Source organism: Eumetopias jubatus, unplaced genomic scaffold (genome assembly GCF_037043125.1).
Source record: "Eumetopias jubatus isolate StellerSeaLion01/CBP00866 unplaced genomic scaffold, mEumJub1_p1.0 scaffold_6, whole genome shotgun sequence".
In the NCBI taxonomy this organism is placed as follows: Eukaryota; Metazoa; Chordata; class Mammalia; order Carnivora; family Otariidae; genus Eumetopias; species Eumetopias jubatus.
In genome coordinates, this window is record NW_028274812.1 from 21,688,393 (window position 1) to 21,709,941 (window position 21,549).

The 21,549-nt window shown below is 39.0% G+C and overlaps 1 protein-coding gene across 8 annotated transcripts in view; it reads right to left on the reverse strand.

Moving 5' to 3' along the window:
• UTRN (utrophin) overlaps window positions 1–21,549 on the reverse strand; it is a 500,702-nt gene that overhangs the window by 410,203 nt on the left and 68,950 nt on the right. The window contains exon 1 of one of the 8 annotated variants that reach the window (XM_088023857.1): window positions 8,519–8,722. The exons of the other annotated variants lie outside the window; for them this stretch is intronic. The gene's annotated coding sequence lies outside the window, so the exon portion shown is untranslated. Of the gene's footprint in view, window positions 1–8,518; window positions 8,723–21,549 lie in introns of those variants that run through there. 8 annotated transcript variants of the gene reach the window in all.

Sequence of the window (21,549 nt, forward strand, 5' to 3'; positions counted from 1 at the left end):
TTGTGGAGGATTTTTAAAATCAAGCTAAATTCAAAAGAACAAGCAATGTGGGCCACTGACTTTCTGAGCCAAGGAGTAACAGGATCAGAAGTGTGCTCTAGTGAGTTTCATATGAAAAATGGATTCATAGAGAGGGAGGCTAGAAGAAAGGAAGCCAATGCAACCCTTATTACAGTCACCCATGATGGACATCTGAAAGCCAGAAGTAGTGAGATAGCAATGAAATTAGAAAGGAAGATGGGACGCCTGGGTGGCTCAGTGGTTGGGTAACTGCCTTCGGCTCGGGTCATGATCCCAGGGTCCTGGGATCGAGCCCCGCACTGGGCTCCCTGCTCAGCGGGAGGCCTGCTTCTCCCTCCACCACTCCCCCTGCTTGTGTTCCCTTTCTTGCTATGTCTCTCTCTGTCAAATAAATAAAATCTTAAAAAAAAAAAAAAATTAGAAAGGAAGAGATGGATGCAAAGAGGCATTGAGTCGTCCAGGTGAGGTTACCATGACTTGACTACTGAACTACTAGAAGGGCAATGAAGAAGAAGAGAAGTCAAAAAAAGTCCCAGGCTTTCAGGTAATGCAAAAAGGATGGCAGTGCCTCTCCATTTAAAAAAAAGAAGAAAAAGAAAAATAGAAGCACAGGAAGAGAAACCACTTAGGAAAGAAAGGACGTTCTCTGCATCTAATGAATCAGGGGTTAGCGGGATATTCCGGTGAAAATGTCAAGCAAGCCTGTGACAAGGCAAGACTAGGGCAGTAAAGAGAATGTCTTCACCTACAGGAGATATCCCAGGAGCTGAAGTTTTCAGAAGAAAGGCATACTTAACAAAGTTAAAGCAACAGAGGAGCTGGGGAAAAAGTCCCTGGAGAAAGATGGTGAATTTAACCACCCAGAATCAGCTGGCATCCAATGTTGTAAAGGGAGCAAGGAAGCTGGCTTTGGGCTGGGAGACATGTATGTATATTATTACAAGTTTCCTGGAGCAATACAACAACTTCTGTACTAACATATTTAGGATTATACGACCATTGACCCACAAATTTTGGAAATTTATCTTAAGGAAATAATTAGACTCACACATATTTAGATACATTTAAAAGAATGTACTTCTTCGAAGTACTCTTCATAATTGAAAAAAAAAAAAAAAGCCGGCAAACAATCTAAATATCCATCCATAGGGATTATTTAAAAGTATATTTTCATGCATAAATACAACCATTAAAAAAATGATGTTTAAGAGGGTGCCTGGCTGTCTCAGTCAGTGGATCTCGAGGTTGTGAGTTCGAGCTCCACGCTGGGTGTAGAAATTACTTAAAAATAATATAATAATATAAATAATTTTATATAATATAAAATAATATAATAAAATGATATTAAGAAATAATATGTGAAGATATGGAAGAATTTTCACAATATTTTTTTAAAGATTTTATTTATTTATTTGAGTGAGAGAGAGAGAGAATGAGAGATAGAGAGCACAAGAGGGAAGAGGGTCACAGGGAGAAGCCGACTCCCCGCCGAGCAGGAAGCCCGATGTGGGACTTGAGCCCAGGACTCCAGGATCATGACCTGAGCCGAAGGCAGTCGCTTAACCAACTGAGCCACCCAGGCACCCAGATTTTCACAATATGCTAAGGAATAAAAAAGCAGATCATTAAAGAGTATACAGTGTTTCACTTATACATTGTGTGCATATAGAACTAGAAAGACAAGAGCAAAATATTAGCACCATCTATCTCTAAGATCCTGAGAGATTCTTATATTCTATTTTTATGAGCTATGTTTTCAAAATTCTATAACAAATAATACTTTGTACCATTTTTTTCTTTAAAACACCCATTCTGCAAAAGGTATGTTGTTTTCCACGTTAATGTAAACAAGTAGGAAGGGAAGAGAACGTGGCAGTTATAAAAATAAACTGGGCTGAGAGAAGGTCTGTCTGCCTGCCTGCCTGCCTTGGTGGGGGATGGTGAGAATACGGGCGACATGGCCCGTCTGTAATTACATGCAGACGGGAAGGATCTGGGAAGGCGGGAGGGAGGGAGAGATTGTAGATGCCAACACTCAACACACAAGAAGAGCTCCCTTAGAGACCAAGCCCCAAGCTCCTACACTAGGTGCAGTGAAGGTTACCCATTTCTAAAAATGAAACTCTCCAGGTTACACTGCTTTTCCTTCCATCTGTCTTTCCACTGAGTTTACCACTTCAGTCTGAAGAGATAATCGGGTAGATGTAAAGTAGCTGTGCTTCTGGAGGTTCATCTCTTCCCATCTTCTAGTCTATGCACTATGGAAACATTGCTGAAAAGGGAGCTGCATCATTTAAAATACACCTTTTGCAATAAATCCAAGTATTTCAAGGTAAAATTATCCGGGTACTGATCAGCTATAAAGATGGGAAGACAAAAATAGAAGATTAATGTAAACCAAAATGTTACTGACAGATTACACGGACCCACCTAGACTTTCTCAGAGCCTATACATATATATAATTTTTAAAATAGAAAATAGAGTATTTCAGAAGTCCTTTTTGAATTTTTCTCTATTTTAGAGTCTTCTAATATTAAGCCATGGCAAGTCAAAACCAAATGTGACATAATTTAAAAAGGGGGAGGAGTCATTTTAATAATTATATTTTCAAAATTGCAAGTGCATTAAAATGCAATCCTTTATCCAAGAAAAATATTTACAGTAAGCAGGAAGAGCATGCCAGAAAGGAACACTATGTTTCCTCTTAAAACTTCAGGGGCAAAGATTTCTTCCCATGGGCCTCACGGTTAAGAAATCAGCCCATGAAGCACAGCACTCTTTGCTTCAAAGCATATAAACTGAAAGTTAATGAGTAAAATAATTTAAATAGTTTCAGATTGGAAAATGCATACTCCCTCATTTTTCATTTACATAGCTAATAACTATGTAAAAAGTTCACATGAGCCATTAATACTTCTTTTATTGAAAAGCTTATTCAGGGGCGCCTGAGTGGCTCAGTCATTGGGCGTCTGCCTTCGGCTCGGGTCATGGTCCCGGGGTCCTGGGATCGAGCCCCGCATCGGGCTCCCCGCTGGGCGGGAAGCCTGCTTCTCCCTCTCCCACTCCCCCTGCTTGTGTTCCCTCTCTTGCTGTGTCTCTGTCAAATAAGTAAATAAAATCTTTAAAAAAAGAAAAAAAGAAAAGCTTATTCAGGTAGAGTTGGACGAGAGATAAAATCCACAGTATGAACAAAAAAATGCAAGAAACCTGATATTCAAGCCACTTCCCCAGCATGCTAATGTTATCCTTTATGATCATTCATCCTCTAAGTTACTGTTGAAAATTAAGATCCTGGGCGCCGGGATGGCTCAGTTGGTTAAGCAACTGCCTTCGGCTCAGGTCATGATCCTGGAGTTCTGGGATCGAGTCCCACATCGGGCTCCCTGCTCAGCAGGGAGTCTGCTTCTCCCTCTGACCCTCCTCCCTCTCATGCTGTCTCTCATTCTCTCTCTCAAATAAATAAATAAAATCTTTAAAAAAAAAAAAGAATAAAAGAAAATTAAGATCCTGCCTCAAATCAGCACTATATTTAATACTCTACTGTAGGTCTAACATTTATTTGCCTTTTTTGAAAATTCATTAACTTCAGACTATACCATCTCTGGTTACAGCAAACTGGGGGAACACCTTCTGTGTAAAACAGCTCTTTCTTTTCTTTGTCTAAAATGTGCCTCTCTTAAGCATCAGAAAGTCTAGATTAATTTAACTTAGTTGGATGTTAATTTAATTAATTCAATTGAAGATTAGAAGAACAAGTTCATGTTTGCTCTTCTGAAATAAATGACTTTATACCCAGTTATTATATCTCCTCTCTATTTTCATCATTTTAGACTCAAGAGTCCTAATCATTTCAGTCAGTTTTATGGAAACACCAAATGGATTCACTCTAAGTTTCCTTCACTAGACTCCTCTCACTGTTAAATCATTTCTTAATTAGGAGACCAGAAACTCAGAGAGTCACCCAGGTGCACAGTCAACACAGCTTTGCAAAGGAAAGATAATACTCTGTTTTCTTCTCTGTTTCCTTCCTAATGACACTTTAAAAACTAGGTCCTTTCATAGTGCAACAAGCCAACGGCCAGTGGATCTCAAGGTTAGATTAGAAAGGAAGATGGGACGCCTGGGTGGCTCAGTGGTTGGGCGTCTGCCTTCGACTCGGGTGAGAGCCCTACAATGACTGTCTCCCTTCCATTATCCCAGACTATAGAAAGTCTAATTCATGATGACAAATTTTTCTTGAAGTTATTAGCAAGAGAGTGAATCAAACAAAAAGATTTGGATGATTTTTATTCAAAGCTTTAGCATTTCACTCAGGACGAGCAAACCTGACTGAGTCTGAGGTACAAGCATGTGCAATAATATACCCAAAAGAATTGAAAGCAGGATCTTGAAGAAACATCTAGGCACCCATATTCATAGTAGCATTATTCACAATAGCTGAACAATGAAAGCAATCCAAGTGCCCATGGATGAATGAATGGATAAACAAAACGTGGTGTGTACGTACACACACGCGCGCACACACACACACACACACACACACACACACACACTGGAATACTATTCAGCCTTTAAAAAGGAAGAAAACATAGATGCACCTTAAGAACCTTTTACTAAGTGATCCCAGGGTCCTGGGATCGAGCCCGCATCTGGCTCCCTGCTCTGCGGGGAGCCTGCTTCTCCCTCTCCCACTCCCCCCGCTTGTGTTCCCTCTCTCGCTGTGTCTCTCTCTCTCAAATAAATAAAATCTAAAAAAAAAAAAAAGAACATTTTACTAAGTGAAATAAGCTGGTCACAAAAAGTGAAATACTGTATGATTCCATTTACCTACAGTAGCTAAATTTATAGAGAGAGAAAGTAAAATGGTGGCTGGCAGGCGAGGGGAATTGGGAGTCACTGTTTAACAGGTACAGAGTTTCCATTCTGCAAGATGAAAAGAGTTATGGAGATGGATGGTGGTAAATGTAGGGAACACCACTGAACTGTTCACTTAAAAATGGTTACAATGTTACATTTTGTTTTACATATTTCACCATAAAAAAATGGGGGAAAAAAGCATGTGCAATAAACATTTTTCACTCCCATTGCAACCTTTCACAGAAGAGATATTTAGTATGCCTCACCTCTTACATTCTCCAAAAAGAGGAATGAGGAAATTTCACTTGGTTCCAATTTCATCTTTTAAAACTCATAGTTCAACAGATGATTCTTTTAAGATATAAATGGAGATATTCTAAATTCTAGAATCAAAACCGTTTTCACAATGACCACGCCTCTAGACCTCTAACTCAAGAGGGAAACGCCTGTTCAAACTCCTGTGGTAGATACTGATGGTTACCTTCTCAATCACCTCTCCCCTCTTCTTGCTTATAAGTCGAATCTCATTTTTTCTTCCCTTGAGGCAAGGTGGCCAGTTACAATAATCACCTCCCCTTGCGACTAGGAACAACCATACAGCCCATTTTTGGCCAATGGTGAGCAAAAGAGTGTTGGATGGAACTTCCAGGTGAGCTAGGAACTCCCTGAGAAAATTTAACACATGCAGCTGCCATAAACATTTTACCCTTGGCCTTCCACCTTTCTCCAAGAAGACAGGAGCAGCCCATTTCCCTGAGCAGCTAACCAGCCTTGGACTGCCTATCTACAGATGGAAAGTTTCCGAAGAAAAGGGAGTTATTTCTTACAACCCAGAGTAGTAGGGTTTCTCTTCCTTACAGTTCCACTCGATCCTAATTCAATCTGGCACCGCTGGGATAAGTCTGAGGAAAGAAATTCAGGAATATTTCTGGTCTAGAAGACGGAGTCCTATAGTCTACCTCTGTAAAAGGGACATTGGCCAGACTGAAATGTAGCAGCCCCCATATACAAGGTAACACTAAAAGATGATTAGAATAGGGAGATAGTATATTGAGGATGTTGTCAGAGCCCCACCCCACAAATATGTTTTCATTATAAAACTAACATTTAATAAATGCTTGCTGTAAGCCAGACACAGACCAGACATTCCGTGTGCAACGCAAATCCCAACAACCTCACAAGGTAGAGCTTGCACTCCCAACCACTCCACTGAACTGCTTTTTTGATATCTTTTTGCCTTAAATACCTTGTTCAGTCTCTCTGATTTTCCTCCTATGTAAAAGGGGGAGAAAAATACAACACTCAAATGACTGCAGGAAGAAAAAATGATAATATGATCAAAGTAGGTAGCAAGGGGCTCAGGGAAATGCTCAATAAAAAGTGACTGTCATCCTCATCTGAATGAACTGCAGACATTCCCAGACATAGCTAAACATCAGACTCCCCTAGAGAATTTCCCCAGAACACAGATTCCTTGACCCCAACCAGGCTTACTGAGCCAGGAGGGTGCGTGTCACGCAGAGACAGGGGGAAAGTCTGGTCTAAGCGAATGTTAACTACTGTATTCTCAAGAGACTACAAACTTCACCACTTTGTTATATCAAATCATTAGAAAGCTTGTATCCCTAAGCCCCATACAGGAATCTGCCTTCTGCCTACAGAACTGCCTTCAGGGAACCTACATTTAAAAGCATGCTCTGTGCTGGGGTCACCTGGCTGACTCAGTCGGTAGAGCACACAGTTCTTGATCTCGGGGTTGTGAGTTCGAGCCCCACATTGGGTGTAGAGCTTACTTAAAAATAAAATCTTTAAAAAGAAATTTTAAAAATTAAAAAAAATAAATAAAAGTATGCTCTCTGCTTTCACAACAATTTAAGAACATCTCTGTAGTTTATGTGAAATTGCTTTAGAGGGCAATGTATATCACATCCTCTCACTTTGCGGACCAGGAATGAGCCAGGTGTCCAAATCAATTAGAGTCCTTCTTTGCCCTAAATGATGGAGCTACTTCATCCACACATTTTATCACCTTGCCTTGGCTGCCAGAGTTTGGTGCCACAATTTTCCTCAATCAAATTTTAAGTGCCAGTAGTATAAGTATTATTTTAATTATTTTGCTTTGCCTTGGGAGGATATCTGAAAACATTTTGTTACAAGAGCAATCCACATTTATTAAGGAAGATTCAGATAAGCAAAAGGAAGGAAAGTTAAATCACCCATCTCCCTCCACCCAGAGGCAATCACTATTAACATGTTTGTGTCCGTCCTCCTAGACATTTTTGTCTTTTTCTTATGACACACTGTTTTCCATTGTCCCTTTCAAAGCTCCATAGGTATTCTATTGACTGGACATTCAATATTTATTTCCCACTACCACCCTGTTATTGCATATTCTTGATGATGTTTCCTGTTTTTAAGTTTATAAGCATTTCTATAACAAACATATTTAGAGTTAAAATTTTGTACATATGCATGACTCATTTATTTACTCATTCATTCATTCAAAGAACAAATTCTTAAAAATGAAGTCAAATAGACATCTCAGTAGCCTTCCACACAGCAGACCGTTCCCCACCTCTCAAAAATCTCATATTGTCTTTCCAGATTTAATTTCCTTTTTCTCCTCTACTCCTCCATAGCAGGTCCTTCTAAAGGTCAGATTTCCTAGCAGATCAGTCCTGGGCCACATCTCAATTTATTCACTCTTAGCGAGTAGTTTCTAATCCACTCTCATAGTTCCAAATACCATCTATGTGCAGAAGCCCCAGTGTTGTATCGCCAACCCAAACCTCTCTACTAAATGACAAAATTATGTGTACTGGTTTCAAAATATGTTTACAAATTACTTGTTAGTCCTCCATTCAAGAGGTAGAGTGTAATTCCCCTCCCCTTTAATGTGAGCTAGATTTGGTAACTCACTTCTCACAAGTAGAATACGGCAGAGGTTAATGATGTAGGTCTTCTGAGACTATGTCACAGGCTTTGCTGTTTCTTCCTTGCACTCTCTCATATCACTCGCTCTAGGAGAAGCCAGCTGCCATGTCCTGAAGATACTCAAGCAGCCCTATGGAGAGGTCCACATGGTGAGGAACTATGGCCTCCCACCAACGCCAGCAAGGAACTGCTGAGACCTTCTGCCAAAAGCCATGTGCATAACCCATCTTGGAATCAGATCCTCCAGCCTCAGTCAAGCCTTCAGATGATTGCAGCCCTGGCCAATACCTTGATTACAACCTCCTGAGAGACCCTGGGCCAGAATCACCTAGCAAAGCCACTCCCAAATGTCTGACCCAGGAAATTGTATGAAATAATAAATATTTGCTGTTTGAAGCTACTAAGGACTGGGGTTATTTGTTATATAGCAGTAGATTATGAATGTAAATTTGCTGCTAAGTTTCAGAGTAATTTGCTATGCCACAGTCAGAGATAAAAACAGCATGTATCCAAGCATCTATCTGACTTCTCCACTGAGATAGCTCATGGACTCATTTCAAACTTAACACATTTAAAACTGAATTGCTGGCTTTTTCTCAAATCAATTCTGTCTCCAATCTTTCTTAGTTCAGTACCCAGCACCTTCATCCACCCACTTGTTCATGCTAGAACCCTAAAACCAATCCTTGGCATTCCGCAACCTACCTGATACCACAGTCCATCACCAACCCTGTCGGCTCCAATTCCTCAGGACGCCTTGAATCCAGCCACAACTCTTCATCTCCCAGCCAGCCTCCCACCGGAGCTACTGTCATCTCTTGCTTGGAATCCACTAACCTAAAGCCAAAAACCTAACATTCCTACTCCTGTTCCTTTCTAATACACTTTCTAAATGGTAGCCAGCTTGACAATGAACTCTAGAACAATTAAATTAACATGGTTTAGAAAGCTCTGACTCATCTAACCCTGCCCTACCCAAGCCAAGCCCTATCTTGCAACACTTTCCCTTCCTCTCAAGAGCTCCAGCCACACAGTCCTTTGTGTGTGTACCCAGCCCTTCCTGCCCCAGGATATTTGCTAATGCTGCTATGCCTGCCTACAGTACTTTTCACCCATTTTCAACCTGCTTAATTCCTATGGCTATCTTAGGTCTAATTTTAAACATCTTTTCTTCAGAAGAGACTTCAAGACTTTCACAGTCTCAAAGCATGCTGTTTTCTTTTCTTTTGCTCCCCAATACTTATTTCAATTTGATTACATATTGATCTGTATAAGTCCATGAGGGCAAGAAATGTCTCCTTTGCTTGTCAGACTATATGCAGCTCCCAAAACAGGTTGTCAATTAAAAAAAAAAAAAATCATTGGATGAGTTTATTTAATTTGTTCATTGGGCCTACACAAACTATGTATTGACCATAATTCAATCTAGACCTCTAACTTTTCCACTTCAATTAAAAAAAAATTACGTTATATCTATGGCCTTTTCATCCTTCTACAAAATTTTAAAACCATGATCATCAAGATGACTCACAGATTTTCTTTCTTGCTTCCTCATTTCATGTGCTTGAAGATCCTTTTATTATTGACAAAGAATGAAAATTTGACTTCTAGGAAGGAACATTAAAAAGAAGAAAAACTAGTATAAAAATAGTCCCCACAGGCAGAGCAATTCTGAAGCTCATTAGCAAACTAAATTGACCCCTGATTCATCTAAATAGGAACATTTCATCCTGGTGTTTTAGAGTTTTGATGAATAATCATTTCCCTTGCCAGAGCTTGGTTGATTTGTAAAAGCAGGAGGATCATGACTCGGCATAAGACTATTTGTGGACAAAGAAATCAGAGACGCACTGATGGGAGAACCAAGAAACACTAATAGGGGCAAGCGAAAGCATAGGGTAGAGCAGCAACGCCCAGTCACAATTCCAGGAAACACTACGCTGACTTGCAACCAGACATGGAGTGGGTCTGGGAGCAGACAGTGTGGGTTACGAGGCGAAGCCACACACACGGAGCAGCCCCACAGTTGTGCTGGCAACAACTAACCAAAAAAGAAACTGTGCATGGCACTGAGGGAGGAAAGAAATAGAAATCACGTATCAGTCTTCCCACTCACATTCACACACACCAAAACTAAATTCCAACATCTTACAGGTTTACGTATAGACACCTAATTGTGCCAAACTTTGATAAACGGCACATATTTTAATTTGATAGATTCATGTGAATACATAGTGATAGAAGATGATAAACTCAATTATACATATAAACACAGGTATATCATACACTTGCACAGAGACAAACATCACTTGGTAGAGTAAAAGATATAATAGTCAATGAGTCTGAAAAACTATTGCTGTGACAAATAAAAGACACATATTCTTCTTTCTGTAGCTCACAGTACAGTATCATTAACTATGCTTATTCACTTTGTAAATCAAGTAATAAAGCTAGACCATTTTTATGGTGGTACATTTTTCACTTCACTAAAAGTGAAATTTTAATAAAAGAATTTAACCACAGACATCTATGGCAATTGCATATATAATTCTTTAATGTACAAATCACCAGACTGATTAAACTATTTTCTTCTCAGTAACAAGAAGAAAATAAATGATATAAATGTTTAAGACATAATAATTATTCTAGAAAAATTCAAATCAGAATGACACTGGGTATCAAAACAATAACTATATATAATTTATTCACATATAACATTTTAGTATTAATACTCATGATAAGCACACAACTCATTAAAAGATTGCTACTCTTTGGGGCGGGGGAAGCATGCCTTAAAACTGCCATGCAAAATGTGGCAATTGTTGGAGACCAGCCTATGCACTAGAACAGAAGAGAGTGCCCCTGGGCAGCACTCAGACAAGAGCTAGAAAATAAGGATACCAACATGTAAAGCCATCAAGGGACATACTCCAAACAGCAAGCAAGACCAAAGCATCCAACTGGCAGGACAATCAGGTGGGTCCCCATTAGGAAAGAATCAGTGTAGCTTTATCAAAGGTCAAAGTTGCAAACTGGTAGCCAGGCAAAGGCTGACTGGGGTAGACATATATAATAACCAAAGACAAGTCTAACATCCATACAAAGAGCAGGGCTCGGGGGTGGGGGGGGGGGGGAGGCCACCATGATACTCAGTTACAATGAAACCGAAAGACCTTCTTGTCCTGGTATTGATAATAATGAAATCAGAATACCCTTTAAGCTTGAAGGAGTAAATCCAGAAATGAAAGTTAAAGCTCGGATCAATTTTAGATCCTATAATAGGCAGATAATGTTCATTTCCCTAGCCATAATCAAATATTCTAACATGCTATAAAAGTTTATACACTTGTATAAATACCATTTAATCCTTAAAACTATTTAAATGCACCCAAATCTCATCTATTAATAGTTCTTAAAGGATCGTAGTGTTTAGGATATGGTCGACATATTCAGCAAACACAGCCCAAATGTTATTTCAGACTAAAGAAAGAGTCAATTTTTACATGTATTTTATATAAAAGATTTTCAAAAATCGTCCTCGTGTGATTATGTTAACATTGTACTACCGTAAATCTCACGCCATGTAGCTATTTCCCAGAAGAAGAAAAACCCCTTGTTTAACTATATGAGAAAACATTGAAAGGAAAATTTCACCAAGACTGAGGAATTCCTCTAGATTATCCTATTCCGTGTTTCTTTGCTTTCTCTCCCTCACAGGAGTTGAATGTATCCAATCAGATAAACCAAATAAAAGAGAATAAAAGGAAAAAAAAATCTATAAATGCTGTATGACCTGTCAAGAAGTACCATGTTTCATACCAAGAAGATGCAGTGCAAGCAAATGGGAAAAACACATATACCCACAGTAACTCAAAGGCTCTCCGTCACAAAACCTGTTCACAAACGCAGATCTTTACAAACGTTTTGCAAGCACTAAATTGCTAGTATTTGTGTAATTTGGAGAAAAGAACTAGAAATAATATAACCACAGTACAAGCAATTATCTTTTCATAATAATGATGATGATACAATGATAGCAGGAGTAGCTACCATATGCAGAGTCCCCACTATGAAGGAATGGTACCCCTTCCCATGCACTATCTTACTTTTTGTCAATTGAGATATAATTCACATACCGTAACATCCACCCACTTAAAAGAGTACAATTCAGTGGTTTTTAGTAATATTCACAGAGTTGCACAATCTCAGCACTATCTAATTCCAGAACATTTTCATTATCCCAAAAACCCTGTACCCATGAGCAGTCATTCCCCATCCCCACCCCACCCCCAATCCGAGGCAACCACAACTCGACCTTCCATGGATCTTCCTCTTCTAGACATTTCATATAAATAGAATCATATGGTATGTGGCCTTCCGTGCCAAGCTTCTTTCACTTAGCATTATGTTTTCAAAGTCCAAGCATGTTGTAACTCGTATCAATGCTGCATTTTATTTATAGCTGAATAATGTTCCATTGTGTGGAGAGACCACATTTTGTTGATCTATTCATCAGCTGAGGGGCATTTTGGATGTTTCTACTTTTTGCCTGTTATGAATAAGGATGCTATGAACATCCACGTACAAGCTCTCATATGGACATAGTTTTCAATTCTCTCGGGAATATAACTTAGAGGGGAGTTCCAGGTTAGATGACAAGTCAACGCTTAATTTTTTGAGGAACTGCTAAACTGTTTCCCAAAGCTACTACACCTAATTGTACATTTACACCAGCAGCATAAGAGAGTTCCAATTTCTCCGCATCCTCTTCAATACTTCTTTTCCGTATTTTTTATTATATCCATACCAGTGGGTATGAAAGTAAAATCTCACCGTGATTTTTTTGCCTTTCCCTGAAGACTAATGATCTTGAACATCTTTTTACAGGTCTCCTGGCCATTTGTGTATCTTTGGAGAAATGTCTATTCAAATCTTTGCCCTTTTTTTCAATTAGGCTACTAGTCATTTTATTGTTGAGTTGTAAGAATTCTTTATATGTTCTGGACATTAGAACGTTCTCAGATATAGTACTCTCCCTTTATCTGTGGGTGATACATCCCAAGACCCCTAATGGATGCCTGAAACCATAGATAGTACTGAACTCTGTATATAATATGTTCTTTCCTATACGTACAAATCCATGATAAAGTTTAATTTATAAATTAGGCACAGTAAGAGATTTACAAAAACCAATAATAAAATAGAACAACTCTAAATATACACTATAACAAAAGTTATGTGAATGTGGTCTCTCTCTCTCTCAAAATACCTTCTTGTACTACACTCACCCTTCTTGTAATGATAAGAGATGATAAAATGTCTGTGGGATGAGATCAAGTGAGGGGAATGCCGTAGGCACTGTCAACACACAGTTAGGCTATTATTGACCTTCTGACCATGAATCGGCAGGAGGATCATCTGCTTCTGGACCATGCGTGACCGCAGGTGACTAAAACCTCAGAAAGAGAAACCGTGGATAAGGGAGAACTATTGTATATGATTTGCAAAATTTTCCCCTGTACCTGGGGTGTTTCTTCACTTGCCTTACCCTCCCAACAACCACGAGATAGTGCTGTGAGTATCCTCCATTTCACAGATGAGGAGACAAAGTTCATAAACTTGTGTGAGGTTTCATAACTAGTAAGAGTTGAAGCAGAGATTCCAACCCAGACAAGCTGCCTCCACTCAGCCCTAGGATATACTGTCAGAACTACAGAGCTCCTCAGGGTCTACATAATGAGCACTAAGTGGATAAACAGGAGTAAAACAGTTAATTTAAAAAGAAACAGTATTGGGGCACCTGGGTGGCTCAGTCAGTTAAGCATCTGACTCTTGATTTCAGCTCAGGTCATGATCTCGGTCGGGGTCCTGAGATCGAGCCCTGTGTTGGTTTCCATGCTGGGCACGAGCTGCTTAGGATTCTTTCTCCTTCCCCCATCCCCCATCCCCTCCCCCACTCACTCATGCACACTCTTGCTCGCTCTCTCCTCCCCCCCAAAAAAAGGAAAGAAAGAAACAGTATTACTGATGCTTTGCACAGAAATACCAGAGGGCCCTTCTCTTGTTTATATCAGTCTTCTTGAGAAGAAAGAGCAGCTTAAAATAAAGCACATTCAGCCTTAAAAGGCAAAATTTGGCCTCTAAACAGTGTCTATTCTTTTCAATTGTAGGAAACTTTCTTTCTATTGAGTTATGTAGTTGAAACAAAAGAATTCAGAATACAAGTGGTATTTTTGCTGAGATTCAAACATTGTAAATCATCACAGTGGGTGTTCTGTTAGGTGGAGGCCTATTTCTCGGCCAACAACCCCCTGTTCAAAATATATGCCTCCCCCAGCCTTACCGTACACAACTACTCTGTGAAAAGATGAACAAAGGGTAGTTTTAGCAACTGACATGTCATTCCAACCAGTCCTCCTTATTTTCCTATTTCTGCCACCAACCATGTTAACTATAAAAATTATTCTATAAATAATTTTAGTATGTCTGTAGACTTATGTCCATGCTAATTAAAGGGTGAAATAGTAATTTAAAAGAATATGCTAAATCTACCAATACTGGCATGGAAAAAGATTGAATATGCATACCTAGCGCAAAAAAAAAAAAAAAACCCTGCAAAACATAAATAATATGATCTTGTATTTATTAAAAATAGGCAATATGAAACATATTATAATACATACACTAAATATGCACACAAACAAAAAAACATTTTTTTTAATCATCTAATGATGGGGATTATCCCCCCTGGGAGCAGGGCATAATTTTTATGCAATGAAATGTCTGGCTTTTTAAACATAAGTACATAATATTTTGCTTAAAAAAGAACAAAGGTAGCCTTCTCAGATAATCCTATAAACCTATAAAGCTATGGAAATGAATGGACAAATAAGAATAAACTGAATAAATGAACAAAAGTTTATATTTTGCTACATATCTGGGTAAGTTTTAGTGACTTTACAAACTTCTTTAACTTCTAAGAAGAATTATGTGTTTGCATATGTGATTTTTGAGTGGGGGGCAGAAATTCCATAGTTTCTATCAATTTTTAAGTTACTCTCTGACGCAAAAAAACTTCAAGATCATTATCTTAAAAGATTATATGGTCTCATTATATGAAAGGTCAAGACAGAAATTAAAGGATCACCTAACAAAACAAAACCCCTTAAGCCAAACACAGTATTGAGACACCTTTTCAAATCATGAAAGAATAGGCACTAGATCTCTCTTCGGTCTTCTTCTGTAGTTCTTAGCATAACACTGGACTAATCTTATTTTTAAGCTTAAGATTTATAGTTCTAAATGTTAAAGATATGTTTCTCTTTCCTTTTAGACACAATACAAACACCTTTCCTAAAGCAAAAAGAAAGAGAAATAATCTACCCTATAAAAACTAACTTTAACCACATATACAAGCAAGTTATTTGATTCATTTCTTTAAAAAATTTTTATTAGGCATCTTCGACATGCTAGACTCATTGTTCCTTTAATTAATGTCATTCTACATGCAGCAGATTGAAGAAACTGACGGAACAAATGTCCAGCATTAGGCCATCTTAACTGTGCATGTCCCAACGGCTTGTCTGATGGCCCTTTAGGGGACATGAAAAGGAAGAGCAGTGACAAACGTATAGGACGTCAATCCTTAGATCAGTAAGGATTATCAGCAATAAAAGAAAGGCAAATTTCCCCTCATATAGGGGCTTAACATTCCTAGACTTTTTCTCTTGGCCCTCATGCAACTCAATTGTCTCCGTGAAAAATAAAAGCTAATCAAATTCATCAGAAGAAAATGAAAGATTTAGGCAATGCCTAAGCTCATAGGTTATTAAACTGACCTATTTGTCCACGACAAAAAAAAACCCTACTTTAATTCTAATGGTAATCTGAGTATTTCAGAAATGCATATTTTCTAAAAATTTTCTAAATATTATCATTCTAAAAATTCTAAATATTATTCAATGGCAATTGCATTGTCTATACAATGATGACTGGGGAGGAGCAGAAAAAATCCTATCTATAAAATTAACAAGGAAGAAGTGGTGGGTCTAAGTGACTTATTTATTATTGTCTTAAAAAGTGTTTTCTTGAGAAATCCTTGACTCATGTATGACTCCTTCCTAAAAATGCAGGAAGAGATTTCATGGAAGTGACATCTCCCATAGGTATACTCCCTAGTTCCAAGTAAATGAACATGAATTGTACAACTATAATACATCAATTTTTATATTCTTGTGATAATTATGCTACCCGGGTTCTTACGTCAGCAGTAGAATGCAATGAACGTTAAAGCTAGAATCTGCCTTAATAATATTTGGCTTACCTAAAAGAAATCCCAAAGGCCAAACTATCACTGAATCCATAAATGTACAAAGAAACTCCCTGTTAACTAGCCTCTGACCTCCTTCAGTTTTCATAAAATAAAACTCTTTAAATTTCACTTTTAATTTGGCTACTCATTTGTTTTGTTCCCAAACAGACTTCAACACCATGTTGGATGTCTTTCCTTAATAACATCCTGCCAAATAACACTGAGAGAAAACCATTAAATCACATTAACTGAAGTATAGGGCTTCAGAATAGAGTGTGAAAAGTGGCGAATCATGAGTGGTTTACATGTTTTTGTCACAGCAAAGTTACCTCTCCTCTTTATGACCCTTTCCAGAATTTCAATCCAATGCCTGCACTTGGCTCATTCCTTCCCTTTTCCCCATCATTGGACACACATATATATCATGATATAATACGTACACACATATACATGAAAAAGAAAAGCTTCTAACTACTTTTTTAAATTAATTATAAATCAGCTGCCCCCCCCCAAATGTGATGAAATTTATTTTGAACAAGCAGGAATGACTGAGGAATTAACCACCGTGCAAAATTATTTGTGTGGAGGTTCTTTTAAAAAAAAAAATGAAAATTAAGATTTGTCCACCACAATGTGAGAAAGACTTGGCCCACCATTGCTGGTTTTAAAGACGGGGTGGGCCAGGAGCCAAGGAATGGGGGCAACCTCTTCAGAGCCAAGATATTCCCAGGCTACTAGGAAATTGATTCTCCCCTAGAGTCTCCAGGAGGAATGCAGCCCTGCCAATACCTTGATTTTAGTAAAGTGAAACCTGTGCCTGACTTCTAACCTCCAGAACTGTAAGATAATAAATTCATGTTCGAAGCCATCAAATTCATGCTGGTTTGCTACAGCAGCAACAGGAAACAAACACACCCACTCATCTGCAACATTTCTCAGTCATTCATTTCTGCCTGGGAACCACAAACTGAAATATAAAATCAGAAGCAGAAACACAGAGAAGTAAGAGCACAACTGTAACCATCCAAGCCTTTAGCCCTAACTGGGCACAATACACAAATCAGCACCTACAAACACAACTGAAGAGGGGCAATCCCGCACAAACTGACCCCAAAAAATGAAATGTGACCTAAGCACCTCCTTTTATGTTCCAAGGAAAAATAACTTAGGAAAAGCACAAAAGGGACAGCAGACGGAAGCAGGTCACCATCAGAAGCACTTTCTGCAGGTATCAGCTGAGCTCCTAAACGAGAAACTGATACTGTAAATACGAGAGGAAAGAATCTTTCACACACACGTTCTTTCAGTCATACTTACACCCAAGAGGAGAGTGAGCTCAGCTTCTGGCAGCAGAATCTTAAGTATTAAAACCATGAAGAGAGCTTTGACATAATTCAATTTAATTCTTCAACAGAGCCAAGATATTCCCAAGCTACCAACCTCAATGTCCAGCTCCTCAGCATCGTCCCCTCAGTGTATTACAACAACCTCCCGTACCATCCACCCTCCTAGATGCATCCTAACCCCCTTTGAAAGGTTAACTTCTTGTGATCATGAAACTCTGCACACACAAAACCTGCCAAACGTCATCCACTGCCTCCAGTCAGGTACATCTGTATGTTACAGGGTCAAGTAACCTACTTAGCATGGCATTCCGCATGCCTCCCTACAGCCTTCCCCTACCGATCCGCACCCTCTTTCTGGAACATTTTCCTCTGGTCCCAGAACTCCAACCAGTTTCCATACCAAATGGCATCCTCTTTCACGAAGGCTTTAGAGTTTCCTCCCCAGCCCTATGTCTACCCCACCCCCACCTTTTGAATTCACTTATTTTGTTCCTTAATTATAACAAAATATTGGGGGAGGGAGTTAATTATATATATATATACACACATATATATGCCCATGTGGATCTCCCCTTCTCGTGAGATTCTTTTTTTTTTTTTTTTAAAGTAGGCTCCACGCCCAACGTGGGGCTTGAACTCATGACCCTGAGATTAAGAGTCGCATGCTAGCTCTACCAACTGAGCCAGCCAGGCACCCCACCTCATGAGATTCTTAATTCCCTGAAGGAAGAAACTGTCTGAACCCCTGGCCTCTCTCACATAGTTCCTTACACATCATAAATATACAATAAACATTCACTGAATTACCAAAGAAATAACTTGATGTATCCTTGGGAAAAAGAGAAAAATCCTAATCATTCAGAAGAAATTAAGAGTTAACCATGTAAGAAAACTTCTTCAACAGGGATCACTCAATTCTGATTAAATTATAATGCTTTAGAGGATTTTGTTTGGTTTGGTTTGTTTGCTTTCAGCAGGGAAAAATTCTAAGGGGAACAAAGTGAGGAGTTTGTATCTCCGCCCATCTGCTGTTATTCCTGCCACACAAATTCCTACCAGTTGACTTAGGGCCTAGAAGCGGTCCCAGGAGAAGAGAATGAAGACCCAGCTGGAGAACAAGCAAGTAGTAACACAGGAAGGAACAGGACCCAAGCAGCCCAGCCGTCCCTCTACATCTACATCACACCAGTCCTGAGAAAGCCAGGCTCTCAGTGTGTCATGTTCAAAATTAACCCATCCTTAGGTTTAAAAGTTATAGCTGCTAGGTCTTGTGGCAATTCATCATACAAATGGACATATGTATACAAACATGTAACTAAGAACTGGGGCAGTTCCTTCTCCAAATGGGGAAAGTAAAGATGACAGACTAGAAGAAAATCTTTTCGTAACTTCTAAATTCAAAAGCCTAGAGAATACACAGAAAAGAAAATAAGCATAAAAGATAGCTATTGAAGAGGCTATGTGTTATGTGCAGGAGACTCACTATTTTTAAATTTAAGTCCCGCTGTATTTTCATCAGTTATTATGCGTGACTCTTAAATGAAATACTGAAAACAATAAAATTCAAAGTGCCAAGTACCAAGAAACCTGATTCAAAACCCTATTTCAAATAGCAAAACAATACGATACAAAACTTAAAAATCAAGTTATTAACAAAGTAGTCATACCTACAACTAACTCTTTGCCACATTTCTTAGCACAACAAACTCATTCTGAACAACTTGGTCCACACACTAGGTCCTCAGCACACCTTTGTTTTAAAGTGTTTCTCCCTGTGTAAACTCAGGGTCTAGGTCATCTATTGTAAGGATCTGACACATCATTTGATCTACTTGACATCAATTTTTACACTGAATAAAGAATGGTGTTTCGTTGTTTTGTTTTTCTCTGCCTTGTTTCAAAAACTATCCAGGTGTTAATGCTGACCTTTTGACCATATCTTGGCAAAGTTTAATTTGAACAGGCAGTTTCTCATGACCTTCAAGTCTGTGTTCAACAATGAAATCACTTGGCTTTATATCCTACTCAGTTATTAATCACAAACAACAAAGGAAGAACTTTCACACAGAAAATGTGAAACTTATGCTGCCCAACATTCACTTCGGTTCACTCTGGGTCACATTCACCTGCAGCTAAAGTCATTGGAAACCACGTGATGACCCTGGCTTTTTTAGAAACTACATTCAATATTTTGCTGGCAAGGAAACAAAACAGCTATGTGACTTTAAGACAAGTGCTCCTGGAGGTTTGCAGTCTGAAGAGCAGGCACCAAAGGAAAGCAGCTGGATAATGGCACAGGCAAGAGGAGGGTGTGGAATGGGTCAGGGAGACAGGTGCCCATGTAACAGGCTGATCAATTACCCTCCTTGGGAGGGCTCTTTCAGGAAGTGCCTGAGAGAAATTTCTGCCTTAGCATGGGATACCCACATAGGACCTCGGCATTCTGACTCCACCCACATAAAATTCAGTTCTTATATTCTAGCCAAATTTGACTTTTTAGAAATCAGCTTGAATGATTTGATTTTTTTAAATTAACAAAACAGATAATTACAATTTTATTTATTTTACTAATTTTCTTTGTTTCCTATTAGTACTGCTATTAATTTGGTCTTTGTTTCTATTCTTTCAATTTGAGAAAGGAAGTAGCAGCATAATGACAGAAATCCCTGAAATCAACCAACCTGTGTCTCTAATTTTAAAGATTTATTTATTTATTTGAGAGAGAGAGAGTGCTCAAGCGAGCAGGAAGAGCAGAGAGAAAGAGAGAATCTCCAGCAGACACCCCGCTGAGTGTGGAGCCAGATCCACAGCTTGATTTCAGGACCCTGAGATCACGACCTGAGCCAAAATCGAAAGTCCAAGGCTCAACAGACTGAGCTACCCAGGTGCCCCACTATGCCTCTAATTTTAAAGAGGCTACTCTTAATGGTCTTGCAAAGCCCCTTTTAGCATCTCGAAATAGACCCATCAGGTCATCCCTCAACTCCTAAGTGATTTTCACTCAAACAGCCCTCTGGACTAAGCCTGCAATTGAAATAATGCCCTGCCTGCCAAACTAGCAGAGGTGCAAGCCAAAAAATTTCCCAAAGCCTTAATAAAATCTCAAAACCAAGGACCAAATTAGGAAAGCAACAGATGAGGATTCTTTTTTTCTTCCTAACATTAGTCAGTCCCTATGTGGAGAAAGCCACAAGCTGAAAAACCAGGCTTTCTGACACTCAGCGAGCCCGAGTCAGTCCAGGGTGCGAAGGAAGTGCACGGAAAGTCACATTAGGTAGGGACACTAAAAGCCGTCCTGCTGTGGCTTTAATCCCATCATGCCACCCAGCCACTCTCTCTTGAAACTCCCTGGGCAGGAGCATAACTAGACTATTTACTTGTCCAAGTTGTCTCTTGAGTCAGTGAAACTAAACTCATCTACTTTCTATAAAGCCAGGTCTTCCAAAGATTTCTATTCTCCTGGACTGATTTTTGCTCTTCTTCCGTCAAGGTCAAACAAAAGGGTCAAGATCAAAGGAAAAGTTGGCTAACATCTTAGATTCTCCCCAGAAGCAGAAACTGAGACAAGGATTCATATGTATAAGTACAACTGACCCTTGAACAACTTGAACTTGAGTGCTCAGGATGCCAACCCCCTGCACAGTCGAAAATCCGCATATAACTTTTGATACCCAAAAAACTTAACGAATAGCCTACTGTTGACTGGAAGCCTCACCAACACATCCTTTGTGTATGTATTATATACTGTATTCTTACAACAGAATAAGCTAGCAAAAAGAAAATGTTAAGAAAATCATAAGGAAGAGAAGATACATTTATAATATTGTACTGTATGTACTGGGGAAAAAATCTCCATAGAAGTGGATCCATGCAGGTCAAACCTGTATTGTTCAAGGTCAACTGCAGTTTATTTTGGAGGTGATCCCAAAAAACACTGGGTGGGGAATGAAGAAGTGAGACAGGAAAGGAAAAGTAACTAATAAAAGGTCATTTTCAAGCAAATTACCACTGAATCATAATCCAACTGGGAACTCAGAGAACCTCAGGGTAAAATGCTCATCTCAAAGGCAGCTCACTGA